The sequence below is a fragment of the Callithrix jacchus genome, chromosome X (assembly GCF_049354715.1).
Source record: "Callithrix jacchus isolate 240 chromosome X, calJac240_pri, whole genome shotgun sequence".
Taxonomy (NCBI): domain Eukaryota; kingdom Metazoa; phylum Chordata; class Mammalia; order Primates; family Cebidae; genus Callithrix; species Callithrix jacchus.
The window spans coordinates 8,088,225-8,108,987 of record NC_133524.1 but is presented as its reverse complement, the minus strand read 5'-3'; the positions used below and the strand labels follow the sequence as shown (position 1 = coordinate 8,108,987).

Sequence of the window (20,763 nt, the reverse complement as noted above, 5' to 3'; positions counted from 1 at the left end):
CATGGAAAATAAACAATGGGAAGAAGATTAAAGCATTGGTGCAGTTTTCAGAGTTGAATTCCAAAACCCACTGACTGGCTATGGAGCTGTTTAGATATTCAATGCATCTTCTTAGTTTCCTTATTTGTTCTGCATGTACTTTGATGCTCCTAACATATTTCTACAATTATATTTGAAATAAGATTAGTTGTTAGATTTTGCTGTAGCATTGGTGGGGGCAGTGAGTTATACTTTTATAAAACATGTTATATTCTAATAATTAGAAGGCTCTTGTTATTTTGTATAGCTTAACCTAGCCCACTATGAAAATGTACCAATGGGCATTCATCTTGGGTCTTTTGGGGAAAGTAGATTACATTTTTCTAATCGTATCCTCCTATCTATCTTCGTTCACAAACATATGAGCACCATTTTGTGTTGATAGTGTTTTTGGAAGTTTACATTAATTAACCACCTCTAACAAGTTATTATTCTACTTGTAAAGTACAGGAGAGAGAAGTACAAGGGGAACAAGCAAGATGGATTTATTTTGTGTCTCCTCTGCCTAACCCTGCTAGGTATTTCATACATATTATCTTTTATTAGCTCACATTTATGGTTTAACATGCAAGCGTTACAAAAAAATAAAATACATAAATTCTGCATAATTAAATGTGACTCCAGAGCAGAACACGCTTTCTTTTCTGAAATTGGCAGCTGAGCTTTGTTCCACCAGTGGATCCAGCTGTGACTTGTAGGCTTCTTGATTTCTGGCTGATGGGCAGGTTTGGAGGTCAGCCAAGTGACAAATCTGAAAACAAACCAAGAGTGGGAACATGCCAGTGACTTCCTGGAAGACAAACATCACATCCCTGAGCTTAATTCTGACACCCTGGGTGTAAAAAACAGTTCTGCCAAAACTGGGTTCAAGCAGAGAATCACAGCACTGGATAGAAACTGGAGGGAATCATTTCCAGCACATACAAATTATAAGATGGCCCAGGATGCTTCGCAATGTTTTATCTTCTGTTTGAGACAGTCTTTATTTTTCATGTGATGCATGTGCATAAGCTCCTGGCCTGCAGAATGAATATAATGTTAGAGTAATCCAGTCCTGTCCTCTCCTAGGATTCTTAAACCTCCTCCATGCCTCTGACCATATGCCAGCAATGTGGCATGCTTTCCCTAGCCATCCTTCCAAGAAAATACTTTGAGAATATCAAACACATTCAGAAGAACATTCTCATCCTGATAAGATTTCTCTGTTTTTCCTTTGAGGTTTTTGGCTTCCCAGGAACTTTGAGTTTCACCTTGCATGGAATGGATTCTCTCTGAATATGTATTATCAATTATCTAAGGATTGTGATAGGACAAACTATCCTCAAGCAACCGATACTGATTACCTTTAAAATGGGAACATGAGACAGAATCAAGGAATAGGGGCTGACCAAAGGAAAGGCAAAGAGAAGCAATGCCATGATTCTTATCTTCTCTACCCTCAATCTTTCCTTCAATACAGAAAGCAGTGGAAATGATTCAAGCAATGTTAAATGATCCTGGTCGTTTCTCCCTGGGTCTTCTAATATCTCACTCTTCTTATAGGAGAGAGATTTTTATCATTCAGCACGATTTCCACTGTACATCAAGAAATCTTCAAACGGCTTTCATAATCAGGAAAATTACTATTTTGTGGAAGAGTAAATGCCTGGGAAAGGCTGTAGCAGCTGCAGCAGCACAAAGACATCCTTGTCCTTCATGGCATAAAAGAAGCAACCAGAATTCTACATGACACAGGCAGACTGGCTATCACCCAAGAGATGAGGAACAATTGCTTCCTAGTGGCTCTCAGCACCAGAAGTAGCTGTTTTATCTCTTACTCCCTGAGTTCTTCCAATAAGCCAGGGTAGTGGATAAACCTGTGTTTCCCTTAAAACACTTCCACCGTGTTGCTGAGTTCTTCCTTGTAAGATGAGTGTGTCCTCAGGGGATACATCTTGAACTATGGGAATTTGGCTCTTGAAGATGTCTCAGTCCCTCCCTCCCTATCTTCTCCCTCCTTGACTCCTGCCCTGCAAGCCACCACACATGTGTCTATGTATGGCAATTGTTGGCCCTAAGGCTTCGTGTCCTACCCCTAGCGTCCCTAGGTCCTTAGATAAATCAGTTGATGTAAATTAATTGAAGGTGGGTGGGGAGATCAAAGCATTATCTAGCATTGAAAATTCTCTATTATTCTCATTTTTGGCCCCATCAGACCTCCTGTCATATAGCATTATCTAGCTATTCTGCACACCAGATGTACTCATTCAATGCTGGTTACCATTTATCTTTCTAAAATAAAAATTCTTTCCTAAATATCATTTGTGTATTTCAGAAGAGGTGGCAAATATTCAATGATTCTCTAGGAAACAGCTTAGAAAGTTGGAATAAGACAAGCAAACCGAATAGTGATTTGACTGCAATGTCTTTCTATTCAAGGACAAATTTGATCATTTTTAAAAAGAGCCCTAATCTCCATTATCCATTAAACCTTGGAAAGTCTTAAACATTATTGTCTTGCTATCAAATGGTATATTACAGGAAAAGAAAGTGCATTCAGTTTTACTGTTCAAGGAGTTAGAATTACTACTCAAGGAATACTTAATTTCTCATGAATAAAGTTTTAAAAGAAAAATGTATATATATTACTATTTAAGTCAATGACTATATACTTTTATGAAATCTGTAAATTTGTACTGAGCTCTGCAGCTGACTACGTCCTTTCACATACATTAGCTATCTGTGAGGCTCTTGCAGCAACCCAACAGAAGGGTTTATATTAGCAGTTTCTCTTTATAGATGATTTAACTGAAAGTCCTACATGAAAATGATCTTTCTGTGAATCAGAGTTAAATGGTAGACCCAGAACACAAACCCAAGACTTGTAATTCAAAATTTTATGCCCTTTTATACAGCATTAAAAAATTAACTTACAAGAAATTTCTCCTGGCTGGGCACAGTGGCTCATGCCTGTAATCCCAGCACTTTGGGAGGCCAAGGAGGGTGGGTCACCAGGTCAAGAGATCGAGACCATCCTGGCCAACATGGTGAAACCTCGTCTCTACTAAAAATACAAAAAATTAGCTGGGTGTGGTGGCGTGTGCCCGTAGTCCCAGCAACTCAGGAGGGTGAGGCAGGAGAATTGCTTGAAGCTGGGAGGCAGAGGTTGCAGTAACCCGAGATCTCCACTGCACTCCAGCCTGGCGCCTGGTGACAGAGCAAGACTCTGTCTCAAAAAAAAAATTCTCTTGTGGAAAAAACACGAGATAAATGATTTCCATCATTGTACCCATTTTTCTATTATTTTTAAAATTTATAAAATGTTTATGAAATAACTTGAAAAATGATGGCTAGTTCACTTATATTTTAATGCTAAAAGTATAAGGGCTTGATGTAATTATTTGCTACTTGATTATATTTGTAATCTACTTTAACCAGTTACCAATTTTTTCATCTTTACCTACCGAGACTTTAGAAATTTAGGCTATTTACCACACTTGCCTAACTAAAGATATTATAAACAAAATGCAAGACAGAGAAGGCTGAGATGAATGGGTTGTCAGGGTAGTATTGTGTGTAGTCTGAGCATAAAATGCCCAACAAAGGAGCACTGTTATTTCAGGATCTACCTCTTTTCTACATTGCCCCCATGGGATTGGTGGATGAATCTCTCAATGTGCTTTGTATAACAGACCAGGTTGAATTATATGAGATTCCTTTAAAATCCTGTCTTTTCTTTTTTTTTAAATCCTGTCTTAAAAGGTATGGTCAGGATTTAAAAGTAGAAGAGTTGAAATGGAGGACCTACTTTCAAATTCCCTTCTAGCATCAAGCTTGATGTTAGAGATTATAATCTGTCATAATGTAATAGAATTTATATTTAGAGACTCAAAAATCCCTGCACACCAAAGCTGAAAATGCCTTAGGTACTTTTCTTATATCATTCCCTTATAGAAGCCATCTGTTACTTCCAAGAGCTGCTTGGAAACACTGTGCAGAGTGTATCTTAATGTTGTACTTTAGCACATTGATCTGTTCCTCTTGACATTCTCTGGCTCTCTTATAATAGCTTTCAACTATAGTATCTTTCTTAGACTGGAGTGTGGATGCAATGCCAGCTTTCCTTGATGAACTGGAATGACCAACCTGAGACTTAGACACTGCTCTACGAATGCTGAACCCAAGAAACATGGCAAAGGAATCTGAAAAGCCATGAAAATACAGATCTCATGAACCAGGTCATTATTTTGACATTGTGTCTTATTTTTGATCATAAAGAGTAGGTAGAAATGAAATAAAGGATGGTACCTGCACGAACAATAGGAATATAGGTTATGGGCCCCCTTTCCTTGAAGCCATTCCCAAAATGAAGTTAGTTCCTTAGCCTGCCACAGCCTATTCTCATGTCTTTTCCATTTCCCTGAATGCCCAACACTGAGGCCCATGATTGCCTCCCAGCTAAATCCATATGAGAACTGTCAGCTTCCACTCATTTTGGTCACTGGGACATAGAACTTCATTTCTCACAATATCTGTCCTTCGTCACCCAGCATCCGTATTATCTGCATTCTACTTCCTAAGAACTCTCAAGTCTTTCTCTTCTCTTTATTTCCACCTTCATCTTTCTAATTCAGGTGCTCTTAAGTCTCCCTGACTCAAATTACCAGGTAACTTGTTAGCTACCTGTACTTTTCCTTCACAGAATCCTTGACACCTCCACACACAATTAACATTTTACTAGTTCCGCTCTCCTCATCCCCATCTTCCTCACGCATGTGACATGTTTCTTGCTGCTCACAAGCCCAGTCCAAACACTTTAGCTGATGTTGCGCTGATCCCCTGGGTCTCAGTCCATCCGCATCCTGTAGACCAATGAGCTCTCCCTCAATTGGTACACAACCCTGATTTTCTGACATGGCACATTGATAAATTACCCCAAAGAGAAAATGCCCACTCATCTCTAATTAATGAAAAATAAAACTTGAATGTAAATCTTGGTAATTACTTGGATGTTACTTATTTTCCATTTCATTATCTGTTTTTAAATGTGTTTTTCTCAGTGAATATGCACTGCCTTGATAGCAAGAAAGTTCAGAAAATGCTGAGCTATGGGTCATTTAAAATTTGGCCTTCCTGCTGAGCTCTGCCTTCATTCTGCTTTCCAACTTACTTTCTTACTGGAAATAGAAAAGAAGCCCAAAGTTTGGTCTAGGTGGCTCTGCCAAGAAAACCATGGGGACTATTCCTGCTAGCATTCTTCCCACCTTTCAGAGGGACTTGATTTCTACTTTCTCCTGCCTAAATCTTGATAGAAACCTCTAACCTTCAATGGCAACTTCTATCCACTGAAGGTACCAGAAAGCTCTTATTACACACTGCTCCAGACTCTAGGTTCATGCTCTGTCCTGCCCTCAAATTAGCCAAAAACTGGGGTGATAGAGGCGTCTTCACTTTTCTGCCCTTCTGTTCCTCTTCACTTCTGCACAGATCCTACTGTCAACTATATTAGTCAAGCTGTAGACAAACCATGCATTACCATCCTAGATATATGTTTGTATATACACAGACACATTCAGGTGTGGATATGTGTGTGTGTGCATATGTGCAGGTATATGTATATGTGCAGGCATGTGCACGTGTGTGTATTTCCCATCTCCTAGCTGAAAAGCAAATACTTTTTCAAAGTTGCCCACTTTATTGACTCTCCTTAGGGAAGAATGTGGTGTGCTGACGAAGTTTGAAGTCAGAGAAAAACAGGGCATCAGCAAAATGGTAAAATTTAGAACCACTACTCTTTGTAGCTGACTATCTGCAATAACTAAATTTAAAATAGTCATATTTTCACAATATCTCTGCTCTACTTTCTAACTAAATGTCTTCGAAAGTTTTTAGATTCTATTTTCAAAACAAATGCTGTAGAAGATCTACATGTAGGGAACTGAATCATGAGGGTGCATGTCAAATCCAATAGACAAGACAATCTTATTAAGAACAAAAATAAAAACATATTGTGCTATGCATGATTGCTTTTTACGAGTTTCTGTAAACGTTTAGGGAAAAAATTGAAAACCAGTGTTGTTGAAGTGTCAATCAACCTTATCAGTATCAGACATTCCATGGAATTCCCACATGGATGCACGCATTTGTTATGCAAGAAACATTAAATATGTTTCTAAATGAAAATTCATGTAATGATTCTGCTCAGTGTGACATGAATCATGGTTTATGAAGTGTACATAAACCATGTACACTTGGTTTATGAAAAAACAATGAGGTACACATGAAAATACATAGGATACAACTATCTCAAAGAAATTAAACAGAAGGGAAAAAAAGCCATCTGCAAGAAAAACAAAGGTAGAACATATGGCAAAGCAATGTTCTCAAAGAACAGAACTGTAAATAAATTACAAAGCAGCAGCAAGGTAAAGTAAAAGAAATAAGGCCCCAAAGAAAACAGCATTTCCTTGTAAAGAATTCATTACCTTGAAGGAAATTATATAGAGATATTTTACTTTAGACCAAAGAATATTTCACATAAAAATGTCAGTCAAAATGAAACAAAGATATTAGAAAGGAAAGAACACGAATTAGTAGATCCACTGTCAGTAATACTTTTCTCTGCAGGAATTTGTTTTCTTTTAAATAAATACTAAGCTTATCAGGGGTGCCAAGATGGAGAGCCAGAACAAATTACTGAATATTATAGAGTAGAGCCAGGGGTGGATCTAGGTCACATATTGGTACAGATCCCAAGTACAGATGTTAGAAGTGTCCACCCATACAGACTGAGTTTTGTCTTATTTTGATTTCTCTAACTAGGATCCCCAAATTACTCCTTGAGTACCTCTCTATGATTAAGTGTTTCAAAAGCATGTATTAAAGTCTTTTGCACAGGCCCTGGGTTTTATAGGTATAAGGGAAATCCTGTCCCATGGCTGGCTGGTTATGTAACTTCCTATAAAAGGAAGCCGGTTGTATCTACCACAAGGGCTACTGACAGAATCGAATGAATCACTGCGGAAAGCAGCAGGAACAGTGGGATGTAGAGTTGCCCCATCAATACTGTCTACCTTTTATTTTATCTTTTGTTTCCCCTTTCTATGAAAAAATATATTCAAACAAAAATTCCTAAAGTTCTTTATTGCAGGGAGCATCCCACTGACCTGTTGAACAAAAACCTCCTATCCAAGGGAGCACAGCTCAATAGAAGGCATCACCTTAAAATATAAGAGGAGAAGGAAGAGGAAGAAGAGAAGAAGGAAAAGGAGAAAAAAAAGAAGATGGAGAGGAGAAGAAGTAGGAGGAGAAGGAAAGAAAGAAAAAGAAATGAGAGAAGGACAAGGAGAAGAAGGAGGAAGAGAGAAAGAAGGAGGAAGAAGAAGAGGAAAATGGGAAGAGGATGAGGTAAAGAAAAGAAATAGGAAGAAGAAACAAAAATAATATGACAACAATAATAAGCAGCAGAGGTATATGTACTGGAAAATACAGTGAAATAAATTTAAGTAACTCAATATTATTAAACCCTTATGTTTCTATTCTGCTTTATGCTTACAAAGCATTTTCAAATTATTTCTTGTAAAATTCTGGCATACTACATTATACAAACGAGGGAACTATACATTCAAGGGACATGACCAAGTCATACATCAGGCTAAAGACAAAACTGAGATTCCAGTTTCATTTACCCCAAAACTAGCCTAATCTGATTCCACTACACCATGGCCCTCTGGAACTGCTCAAAACAGGACCCCCCACAACACTCCATATTCATAATACTTGCTTTTTAAATAGTAGTATAACTCCATCCTAATGAAATGCTACCAAAGTACACCTAAAGAAAATTACCAGTACTCTCATGATAGTCTGGAAGAAAGTCACTAGCTTGTTTACAAGATATGACAAGCTCATAAAAATAGGACGTATTTTAAAAATAAGCGATTCACTTCTTAAAATAAAAATTATTGATGCTATCTGTGCTTACTGTTCATGAAGGAAGGTCACCTCCTTTCAATCAAAAGGAAGCCCAAGGCTGAATACATAGTCAAGTCCCTGAAGTATGCCTGCAGTGGAAGTGCTTTCAGTCATTATTCTGTGGTTGGGATATACCAGACACACTGCATGCTATTAGGACACAAGAAGGAACAAGATAAAATCCAAAATCTGGGCAGGTTCATGTATGTAAATCAGCAGCGACTTACATAAATATCATGTGTATGAAAATAACCAGCAATGAACCAATTGATAAGCATTATAATAGAAGATCAAGAAGACAGACAGGAGTGGGGGCTTCTATTTCTCCCTCATCTAGGAAGGATGTAATTTGAGACACCAACTCAAATAAAGAGGAATTTACCAGGTCCAAAGGACCAGTAGGGAGATTCCAAGGCAAATAAGCAAGACAGGGGAGAAAGGAAGGTGATATGCTTTGGCTGGGTTCCCCTCAAATCTCATCTGGAACTGTAGCTCTCATAATTCCCACCTGTTGTGGGAAGAACCTAGTGGAAGATAATTGAATCATTGGGGCAGTTTCCAACTTATTGTTCTCGAGGTAGTGAATAAGTCTCATGAGAGCCGACGGTTTTATAAAGGGTTTCTCTTTCACTTGGCTCTTATTCTCTCTTGCCTGCTGCCATGTAAGAAATGCCTGGCCTGGCACAGTGGCTCATGCCTATAATCCCAGCACTTTGGGAGGCTGAGGCAGGTGGATCATGAGGTCAAGAGATTGAGACCATCCTGGTCAACATGGTGAAACCCCGTCTCTACAAAAACTACAAAAATTAGCTAGGCATGGTGGCGCACGCCTGTAGTCCCAGCTACTCAGGAGGCTGAGGCAGAAGAATTGCTTAAACCCAGGAGGCACAGGTTGCGGTGAGCCGAGATCGTGCCATTGCACTCCAGCCTGGGTAACAAGAGTGAAACTCTATCTCAGAAAGAGAGACAGAGAGAGAGAGAGAGAGAGAGAGAAAGAAATGCCTTCTGCCTTCCACCATGATTGTGAGGCCTCCCAGTCATGTGGAATTGTGAGTCCATTAAACATCTTTTTCTTTACAAATTACCCAGTCCTAGGAATGTCTTTATCAGCAACGTGAGAATAGACTAATACAGAGGGCACCCTCAGTGAAGTAAACAGTTTGTGCAAAGGCAGAGAAGTGCAAGAAAATTTGTGATCCTTGCAAATTGAGAATATAGATTGATTAAGCAGGTGATATATATGGGAGGGTGCCAGGTGAAGAGAGATGGTGCTAAAGTCAGGGAGGGACATAAAAAAGGAGCTCTTCTCATAAGTGCTCACCAATGCTTCCCACTCCTCCTCCTCCTTATTGCTCTTAATTTGAAGGTAGAATATCAACATTTAAAATGAGAAATGAACAAAGAGAGAAGAAAGAATGGGGAGAGAGAGATAAAGAGACAGAGGGAGAGAGAGATATATATAGAGATGAAGAGAAAGAGGCTCAAGGATGGAGAGAAGGAGAGAGCATGAATTACAGAGATCTGACAATAACTCACCAGGTGCTGAATACACAGTTACCGGAGTTTATTGTGGAGTGACATGGGGAACATAATTATTCCTGATAAAGACTTTCACAAAGAGGTGAAAAATGCACAGGTGTTTCTGTTCTCAAAGCTCCTGTCTCTCTCTGGGAAAACAGAAAGTCAAGATTAACAAGGCCTTACAACTATGCAAGTAAACAAATCATATAGTCACAAGCATCACTGAGAACCATTCCCAGGGAAGTATAAGGCAATGTGAGGTCAAGGTACACATGGATGGAAAAGTAGGACAAGTGGAATTTGATGGAGGTGGATGAAGTGAGAGGGAGAGCAAGAGTTTCCAGACAAGGAAAATCAGGTGAACAAGAGTTTGAGGTCAGATTGCTTATAACATGCCCACATCCCGCACCAGAAGTGATGAGATGTTGATGGGTCCATTTTAAGAAAATGGAGAAGATACTGTAGAAGCATGCTCTTGACTGATATGGTAATGTGACTAAAAATCAAGAGTCAGAACAGGGCTGTAGAAGCAAAGCAGCAGGAAATGTTAATTCAAATGAAACAAGCAAGTATATATTCCATCATTATTATTGGTCTTACCACTGTATGAGATCTTGAAAACACAAAGATGATTGAAACCTGATACTGTTTTTAAGGAATTCATGGTAGAACAGAGAGATACACACCTTAAGCCACCACAATTCAACATATGGAGGGATGCCACGGAGCTTAGAATGAGGAAGCCGGTAGGGAAGTCAAGAAAGTGATACACAGTAGGCAATGTTTAACTGCGCGATGCAGGTGAGGAGTTAGCAAAACGGGCAGGTCAGAGGGAAATGGGCAGGAAAACACAGGGAGCCATGTGTGCAAATATGAATGCATGAAAGAATATGACACTGAAATGCAGGACACAGAGAGAGAGGCACTGAATGTTGCTGGTGAAAATGAGCCAATCAGACCTCATTAGACCTGGTAGAAATTAAGTGATAGAAGCAAAGTTCTTAACTAGGAGGCACTGTGAATGAGAAGGGTATGGACTTTGGAATCATACAGATCTTTGATTCTGGTTGGTCGAATCACTAGCTATGTCACCTTAGGAAAGTCATTTAACCTCAGTAAACTTCAAATGTGTGATCTTAAAATGGGGATCAAATGACTGCCCAGCTTTCACTCAGGCTCTTGGGTAGAATAAATAATAAAATAGTGTCAAGTGTGTATACCTGCCACATAGTGGGTACTTAGAAAATTATTAAAACTCCATGCATTTGGATAAAAAGAAAGAAATATGGGTTCTGGTGGATTGTGGAGTATCAGTGCAAATAGGTGCCTGCAAGTTGGGGCATCTTGTAGGTAATGCCAGCATACAGAAAGGGGTCTGGACCTAGAATACAGAGTGGATTCACAAAATAACTCATAAAATAAGGACTGTGAGTCAGAATTTCTGCAAAGAAACTATGCAATTAACCAAGACAGAGAACACAGGATATTTGAACAAGAAGAGAATTAAGTTGCATTTAGATGTAATCAAGTAAGGCCCTAATCTCTTCAAATCATCAGTCATGTTACATTGGAATGTAATTGCTGTTTTAATTGATGGAGATTCCTTAGAGCTTAATATAAATATCTAGATATATTTGAGAGATAAGAAGCTGTGTTTGCAGTTACAGAATTTTGCTCTCCTTAGGACACTGGGCTTCATGAGATTTGAGAGCAGATAGACTGTCTGCCCAGGCAAGGGCAGCAATCAAGTCAGATTCCACCTCAGACAGGAACTGCCATCACCTGCATGGAGTATGGGCAGAAATGCCCATCTCCATCTAAAGAGGCACTGATGGTTTCCTGACAGTTTGGACAAGGACAAGCCAGTAGCCCTAGCGAGTCATCAAATACTGCAAGAAGTTTTATTAGGCACTGTCTGAAATCTTAAACTAAGCAGAGCAGGTAGATCTATAAAATATAAAAGGATATTCATAATTATTGTGAGAAAGAGCATGAAGCAGACACAAGCATTCTGGGTCATGTACAGTTAGTTCTCTAGGAGTGAGAAGCTGCATCTCTCTACTACAATTGTATTAAAAGGCTGAAAATATAAATGGATATCTGGGTCTTGCATTCGCCCTACATCCTTACTGAGCTATTTTAAAAATGGACTCTAACCTCCACTGCAGAAAGAGTTCACAAAGTATTAACCCAGTGGCAGGCAGTTCTAATAGTCACACCTTTAGAAATTAATTCAGTATGCTGATTTCCTCATCATTTTGAAAACTGGAATTAATATTATCATGACTATAGAGTGCAGATTTTATGAAAAAAAGGTTTTATTCCTGGGAAAAGTAATTCAATTGCTTATGAAGAAGCCGAAAAATCATGATTTTTTCATAATCTTCCAAAATGTCTGTCCTGAAAATGAGAACTAGAGTCACCGAGTTCTAAAATACACGATTTCATTAGATTAAAAAAATGAAGAACTGAAGCACAGAAATGAGACAAACAATACTCACATGAATATATGAGGTAATTATTCCTTCACTGCAGCTTATGTATAATATATTCCTGTTAAAAGTAATACCACTGCTCAAGGTTATCACAATTTAGCATTTCTCCTGTTTTTTAGAAAAATAGAAACATAATCACTTTTATCCAAGTCATATGAAATAGTTTTTGTCATCAGTAAATTGTGAAGTTAATCATTTTGCAGGATCTCTTTAAGGTGTATGGTGGTTAGCAGTAAATATCAACTACCCTTCCCAGGCAAACAGGCAAATAAAGGATACTGAGGTGGATTAGTCAACTGTGCCACCTCTCCTAGGGCTACTTTCAGGGAAATTTTTCCCTAAATCTGTTTTCTGGACAGCAGTACAGTCCCAAATCCCTGTTAGTTTTTTTGTAATGCGGTGGGTCGGGGATTAGAGATCTCTGCGTGTGAGGGGGCTCCCAGGAGTCTGAGGCTGCCCGATAGTTCATTACATATGCTGGTTTGGCATCCAGAAGGAAAAGTTCCCATCATCCTGCAAACCAGCAAAAAGCACAGAGCAAAATACCTCAGTGATATATAGATGGTAATGAGATTAAAGGGATTGATTTATCCTCGGAGAAAAAAAATCCCAAAGCAGCCTGTAAACATTACAAATTGTAAAGGTGTAGAAGCTGGTTCGGTTATAAAACTCCCGTACTCCCACGAGACTTGCATAACTTTATCAATCTACACATTATGCTGGTATATACATGACATTGCTTTTGATTAGTAGGCGAAACTGGTGTCTCGGGGCCATCTGGCATTTTATGGATAGGCACAAATGAACTCAGCCAGGTGGTTTATACTCTTTTGAATACACACTTGGAAATCAGTAACTGCTTGACATTACAAAAAGCACCTTTCTGTTCAGGAATCTAACTCTCTACACTTTTTTTTATTTTTTCTTTACCATGTAGGGGATGCAGTGGCTCAAAGGTGGCACGCTTATATAAGAAAAACACATCGAAAGTCTAACAGACTCGGAGCTCTTACATTTTGGAGTTGACAGCTAAATCACCTCTTTGGAAAGGGCTGTCACTGATGAGGCAGGTGATAGTAGCATTAGTAACTAACTTTTATTTATTTTTTTTTTTGAGACAAGATCACTCCATCAGGATAGAGTGCAGTGGTGTGATCTTGGCTCACTGCAACCTCCACCTCCCTCCCACATTCAAGCGATTCTCCTACCTCACCCTCCTGAGTAGCTGAGACTACAGGCTCATGCCATCACACGTGGCTAATTTCTGCATTTTTTTCTTAGTAGTGACAGGCTTTTGCTGTGTTGCCCAGGCTGGTCTCAAACTCCTGGGCTCAAGCAATCCGACTGCCTCAGCCTCCAAAAGTGCTGGGATTACAGGCAGGAGCCACCATATCCAGACTTGTTTCTTATATGCGCAGTGATTTTCACTCACATAATGAGTCGGAATTTTCTAGGCCTTCTTAAAATCTTCCCCTTAGGTCATCCTCAGTTGATCTCATAATCACATTATTCTAGAAAGTGTATCAATGAAGCTTTGGACATTTCCATGTTGAAAGACATTCCACACAGACTAGGTTAACTCAAAATGCACTTTGATGGGCATGACTGTTTCAGCATCCTTAGAAGAATCATTAAAGTAAATTGATCCATTTGAGCAAAAACAGATTTTGGTAAGCCCTTCTTACTTGCCTTGCTCTTCCAAGCAGGTATAGTAAGAAAGTGATCCTCTCCAGATATTGAATGAGTTTAACTGTCTCATTCTTGGGAAATTTCATATTACCATTTTGGCTTCAGCCTAAATATTATAGTTCCCTGAGTGTGTGTTTGTGAGGATTCCAAGGTCACATGGCTTGACTGGATATTAAATCTGCTCTTCATTTTGTGGGTAGTTATTAATTCACTCAAAGTTTTTGAATATCCATTGTGTTCCAATTTTGTTCCTAAGTGCAGGGTATGCAAATATGTCTGACCTGATTTCTGCTCTCCAGTCTAGTAATAGAGAAAGACTCACAAACAAATAATTACAGTACAATGTGTTATCAATCATGATAAAGGGATCTGCATGCTGCACTAAGAATACAGAGACAATCACTCAACAAGGCTTTGAATGAACCAGGAAAAACACTTTCAAGTGTCCCATTTCCTCTGTCTAGGGAAATCTGTTAATATTTCTTTTTAGCCGGGCGCGGTGGCTCAAGCCTGTAATCCCAGCACTTTGGGAGGCTGAGGCGGGTGGATCATGAGGTCGAGAGATCGAGACCAACCTGGTCAACATGGTGAAACCCCGTCTCTACTAAAATACAAAAAATTAGCTGGGCACGGTGGCACGTGCCTGTAATCCCAGCTACTCAGGAGGCTGAGGCAGGAGAATTGCCTGAACCCAGGAGCGGAGGTTGCGGTGAGCCAAGATCGCGCCATTGCACTCCAGCCTGGGTAACAAGAGCGAAACTCCATCTCAAAAAAAAAATATATATATTTCTTTTTAAAATTAGGTAATTATAAGAATATAGAATTCCTAGGCTCTAAATCTCAATAGAAAATACACTTTGCAAATAACAAGGGTTTGTTGAGGGGCCATATGCACAGCTATAACACAGTTCCGAACATCCATAGTGAGGTCATGCAGCAGTTTAGATCAAAAAAGCCCCAGCATAGTTTGCAAAGACTTTGAGACTTTGTAACAGAAAGAATCTCTGCTACTCAATCACTTTCTGGCTTCCACCCACAATCCATAAACAACATGGGTGAATACTCTAGTCTCCAGCAGAGTGATGCACTGGATCCTTAGATTATCATACAATCCCTGGATTCCCCAAGTAGGCCAAGTCATTAACGCTGGGTGACAAGAACTTATGCTGTCCTTAGTTTCATTGTGATGGATTTCAAGGGCAACAACACCTCTGGAGGCAAACAGTCACTTTTCAAGATCTACATTTCTGATTGGGTCAAACTGGAACAATATGTCCAATAATGAAAAGAAACACTATTACTGTAGACATATACCCATATTGATAGATTTCCATGTGTACAGAATACAAACTTCGTGTATACTATCTTAAAAGTATCTTCATTATCTTGAGACATGCACATAATGGATTATTATGACCTAAATGCTAAAATTAAATTTGACATGACTGCAAAGGTCTCAACCAAGAAGACTGCATCACTAAGTCCAAATTACTTGTTCAAGTCTTTTGATTAGAGGTTTCATTAAATGTAGTCACTAGACATGTCACATACAGCAGGATCCACATTGCCATGCATAATGATGTTCAGAAAACCAGTGTGGAGGTGGTTGATAAAGCTCTTGATTTGTTTTCTAAACAGAATTTCCTAAAGAAACATTGACCGCATGTATAAGAAGATTCTTCCAGCAATTGTAAGCAACAATCAAATGTCCTCATAAATGAATCGGGTCAGATGACAGACCTCAGTATTGCATTACTTAGTCGAGTGACAGGGAAACATAGCATATCTTTATTCTGAAGAGTTTTATTGTCACAGAAAAATTAAGAAATTATCTCACCTTAAGAATAACAAGAAGCATCCTGCATACCCACATGGTGTTAATATGACTACAAGGTAGTCTCTGAAAGCCCAGGACAGACACTATATTCAGTTCCTTTTTAGAAGGGAAACAGTCTCTCTAAGCCTCAGTTCCTATCAGCAGACAGACTACACAATTTATCATCCAACCTGGGACACCTGGGAGTGAAAGAGGGCAGGATCATCAGAAGGGAAACTGAGCAACAGGTGTCAACTGTAACGGCCCTAGGTAAACATATAGTTACCCTAATTATCAGAAAGAAGTGTGTTTGTCCAATTCAGTCATTTTTGTCCTCTGACTATACATTAGAATCATTTTGAGAGAATATATGCACATACATACACACACTGAACTGGATCATCTCTAAAACCCTTTCTGGCTTTCAAATTCAAGGATCATAATTTCTGAGCATAAATTTATGGCACTTGCTGTGGGCGAAGTTGTGTAACTACAAAGTATTCTCATATCTGGAACACATCAATACTGACTACCAGTAAGATAATGACCAATATTCATGTAGGAAGAGTTTGCAGTTTACCATAAAAGTGTTTTGCAGTTTGCAAAAATACTTTCTCAGTGTCATCATTTTTTTTTTTTAAACTCTAACCTTAACCCTGTGAGAAAGTCAGGTTGGTTTATTATCATCAACTTTTTATAGGAGAGGAAATCATTGCTTACAAAGTGTAAATACACAGATTTAAGTTATACAAAGAGCAAATGGAATAATTAAGCCCATGTCTTGATTCTAAATGGTGGCAGATAAGAGAAGGTGCCTGGCCCTCTTCTGCATGGGTTTGAACTCTACTTCTGTCTCTTTATTAGCTCAATAAATTGGTTCAAGTCATTTAATCTCTCTAAACATTATCTCAAAAGTCATAATAATATTAATCCTTGCTTCACAGTGACGCCAGTATTTCATGAGGTATTACATGAAAGGTCTCAGTATTATGCCCAATAAATATTAACAATCATTGCTATTAGTGCTATCGTTACTTCATCCTCCTTTTACCGCTGTAATTACTATCTACTATGATTATGACTACTATTAGAACTCATAACATAAGCCTTTTTTGCTATGGTCTGAATGTTTGTGTCCCTACCCCTTCTAAATTCTTATGTTGAAATCTTCACTCCCAAGGTGATGGTAATAGGAGGTGGGGTCTTTGGGAGGTGATGAAGTAATGAGGGTGGGGCCTCATGAACAGCATGAATGTCCTTATAAAAGGGACCTCAGAGAGCTCTCTTGCCCCATCTACCATGTTGAGGACATAGCAAGAAAATGCTGTCTCAGAACCAAGCAACAGGCCCTCACCAGATACCAAATCTGCTGGCACCTTAATCTTGGATTTCCAGCCTTCAAAACTCCAGAAATATATTTCTGTTGTTTACAAGCTACCTAGTTTACAGTATTTTGTTATAGCAGCTTGAATAGACTAAGACAGTATTATAGGCAGAATAAATGTATAGGTCCATTTTCACACTACTCTAAGTACCTGGCGCCTGAAACCCAGCACTTTGGGAGGCCGAGGCGAGCAGATCACCTGAGGTCAGGAGTTTGAGACCAGCCTGGCTACCATGGCAAAACCCCAACTCTACTAAAAATATAGAAATTAGTCAAGCATGATGATGCACACCTGCAGTCCCAACTACTTGAGAAGCTGAGGCATGAGAACTGCTTGAACCCAGGAGGCAGAGGTTACAGTGAGCCAGGATTGTGCCATTGCACTCTAGCCTGGATGACAGAGCAAGACTCTGTCTCCAAACAAACAAACAAAAAACCTCAAGACTGGGTAATTTATAAAGAAAAGGTTTAACTGACTCACAGTTCTGCATGGCTGTGGAGGCCTCAGGAAACTTATAATCTTGGCAAAAAGGAGAAGGAGAAGCAAGTACCTTCTTCACAAGGCAGCAGGAAACAGAGAGAGCAAAGGGGGAAGAGTCCCTTATAAAACCATCATATCTCTTAATAACTCACTCACTATCATGAGGATAGCATGGGGGAAACTGCCCCCATGATCCAATCACCCCCCACCAGGTCCCTCTCTTAATACCTGGGGATTACAATTCAAGATGAGATTTGCATTGGGACACAAAGCCAAACAATATGAGTAAGTGTCCCTTGAACTAAACAAGCTTAATCACAATGAAGCCCTTTGTGTTCATCTTTACTCTCCTCCCTCACACATTCTTAAATAAAACAAACCACACATGAACAGTCTTCAAGTAAGACACTGTAAGGAAGCATACACCCAGAAATGTAGCAATACCAAACTGGCAATCCTTGGCATTTACAGCATAGGGACAGACTCTACATAGATACTCAAATGGATTTAGAAACATAGGTGACTGGCAACCTTGGAGATGTGCCACCAGAAGCTCTTTTTGGAAAAGAAGTCATTGACTAGCTTCAGGGATTACAGTTGGCTGGCAGTCTCCAGCTGCAATCTCTCAAGATCAGCTGCTGTGTTTACCTGGAAGCCACACTCTTCTTGGGAGAGCTCCTAGCCAAGGTGGAGTATGGTGACCAAAACTAAGGTGTGTCCATTTCTGTCTTCTGTGTTGCTGCCCTATGAACAACTTTTACACTGGAGACCCCTGGGCTCGCTGAACCTTCCTCAGAGACACAATGACACCTGAGGATCTTCCTATCCAGTCTTCCTCCACTCCCCCTTCCCTTCACAGGTTTCAGACTGCACTGTGGTCAAAAGCCCCCCAGGTACAAAGTAACAGCCTCAAACATCTCCACACATCTTAAAAAACTCTACCCAAGGTTTTACTCTACTTATTTGAGAAATAATGAAAAAAAAATTCTAGGTAAACACTTTGTTCCAAAAAATCTATTATTTTCCCGGTTTTCTAATAGTTTATTTATTGGACAGCTCTATGGAGTTACAAGTTTGACTGGCTTATCTTTTTAATGGAATGCCTACCACATATGGCTTAGGGAAAAAGTGATTCTGGATCATGATCTTTTCATGTCATCTTTGTTTTGCAAACTAAATTTGTTAAGCCACATTAGCTCAAAGATATAAATATTTTAATAATGCTAGATCTATAAATTGTAGGAAAGTGAATTAGAATTTCAAAATGTATTTAGTTCCAAGGAATTGGATTACTTGAAGATATCTTTTTCATCTGAAGAGAGAAAAGGTGTTTTAAATTGCTGCCCATGTTAACCATTTAGTAATTTTTATTTTTCAACATATTTAAAACATTAAAGATAATAAAAAACCTTCATGCTAAGTAGTACAGTATTTCAAAATATTAGTTTGATCTGGTAATCTAAATGTTTTTAATATAAATATTGTTAAGGTTAAGGATAACAAAATAGTTTGCTTCTGTGTGTAGTCTATACACTTTGCATATATTAACTCATTTAGACTTACACATTTTAAAGCTTAAGTATAATCACTAACCCCTTACCACACATTTTATTAATTATTCTGTTCTAGTAAGTTAAATGTTTTTAGTGGTAATCTTGTCATGATTTAGAATAACAATATAATAGTTAAACTGTTCTGAACACTTGACAAAAAGTATCCCATGCTCCTCATATATATATTAAGTCATTTAGCCTCATAAACATTCTATAATTTAGGTATAATAATTATCCACAATGTATAGATTAAGAAACTGAGGAAGGCATGTCATGGGTGCGACATACTAGGGCCAGTGTTGTGTGAGGTAAAGGAATTTGCCAAGACAGCTGTAGTTAAAGAAAGGCAGATTTCTTAGAGAAAGTATGAAAATACATTGCAAGGGTGTAACAGGCAGTACAGCAGAGAAGGGGATGTCTCCCAAGAGGCAGGGGATGGAAGGGAAGTCTTATAGGGCTGTGCTAGAGGGGGATATGGGTGGAATGAGGTCATGCTGTTGGGGCTATGTGCACAGGGAGGTAGTTGTCAGTGGGCTGTTTGTGAGTGGCTGTCTCTCACTACAAATTCATTGTGTTCCTCACCAGGGGCCTTCCCCAATCTTGGACGCTTGCCCTCTTGGGGCCCCTTCCTTGGTGTTACTTACTTATCAGGACTCCTTAAGGGAGAACAAGAGGGCAGAACAGAAAGTTCTGCAGATTGTCCCCCAAGCAAAAACATCAAGTTAACAAATAGTTACACAGAAAAAAACACCTGTATAAGAACAAAAACTCAGGTGAGTACTCATAGGACCTGGTTTTAATTTCATATCAGTGAAAGAGACACTGAAGAGAATAAAAATAGTCCTGAATCACCAACGCCACCCACCCCATGCCCCACAGCAGCAACACTAAACTCAGTGCTGTTCTATTAGAGTAGAAAAGAAAATCAGACCACTGTCACCACCGTTAATTCAACTTAATACCGGAAGTCCTAGGTAGGGCAATCAGACAAGAGAAAGATATAACCGGCACCCAATTGGAAAAGAAGAGTCAAATGATCCTTATTTTCAGATGACATAATCTTAAATTTAGGAAAACCTAAAGACTGTACAAAAAAGCTGTTAGAACTGACAAATTCAGTAAAGTTGCAGGATACAAAATCAATCTACAAAAATCAGTAGCATTTCTATATGCCAACAGTGAAAAAGAAATTTAAGAAGTATTCCTATTTAAAACATCCACACATAAAATATAATACCTAGGACTTAATGAAAGAAGTGAAAGATCTCCATAGTAGAAACTATAAAACAGTGATGAAAGAAACTGAACAGGACACAAAAAATGGAAAAATATTCCATGTGTATGGATTGGAAGAATCAATATTGTTAAAATGTCCATACTACCCAAAGCAACCTACAGATTCAGTACAATTCTACCAATATGCCAATAGCATTCTCAGAAATAGAAAAAACAATCCTACAATTTCTATGGAACTGCAAAAGACCCAGCATAGCCAAAGTTATTTGAAGCAAAAAGAACAAAACTGGAAGAATCACATTACCTGACTTGAAATAATACTACACAGCTATGGTAACCAAAATAGCATGGTATGGCATAAAAGCAGACACACAGACTAGTGGAGCAGAATAGAGAACACAGAAACAAATCCATACACCTACACTGAACTCATTTTTGACAAAGGTGCCAAGAATATACACTGGGGAAAAGACAGTCTCTTCAATAAATGTTGCTGGGAAAACTGGATATCCATATTTAGAAGAATAAAACTAGACTCCTATCTCTTACCATATACAAAAATCAAATCAAAATGGATTAATCATTTAAACCTAAGA

The 20,763-nt window shown here is 38.8% G+C and overlaps 1 long non-coding RNA gene across 1 annotated transcript in view; it reads right to left on the bottom strand.

Moving 5' to 3' along the window:
• Positions 1 to 499: 499 nt before the first annotated feature.
• LOC103790165 (uncharacterized) overlaps positions 500 to 20,763 on the bottom strand; it is a 37,318-nt gene continuing 17,054 nt past the window's right edge. Inside the window, exon 2 of the long non-coding RNA XR_001909235.4 lies at positions 500 to 790. This is a non-coding gene — a long non-coding RNA (uncharacterized LOC103790165). The remainder of the gene's footprint in view (positions 791 to 20,763) is intronic.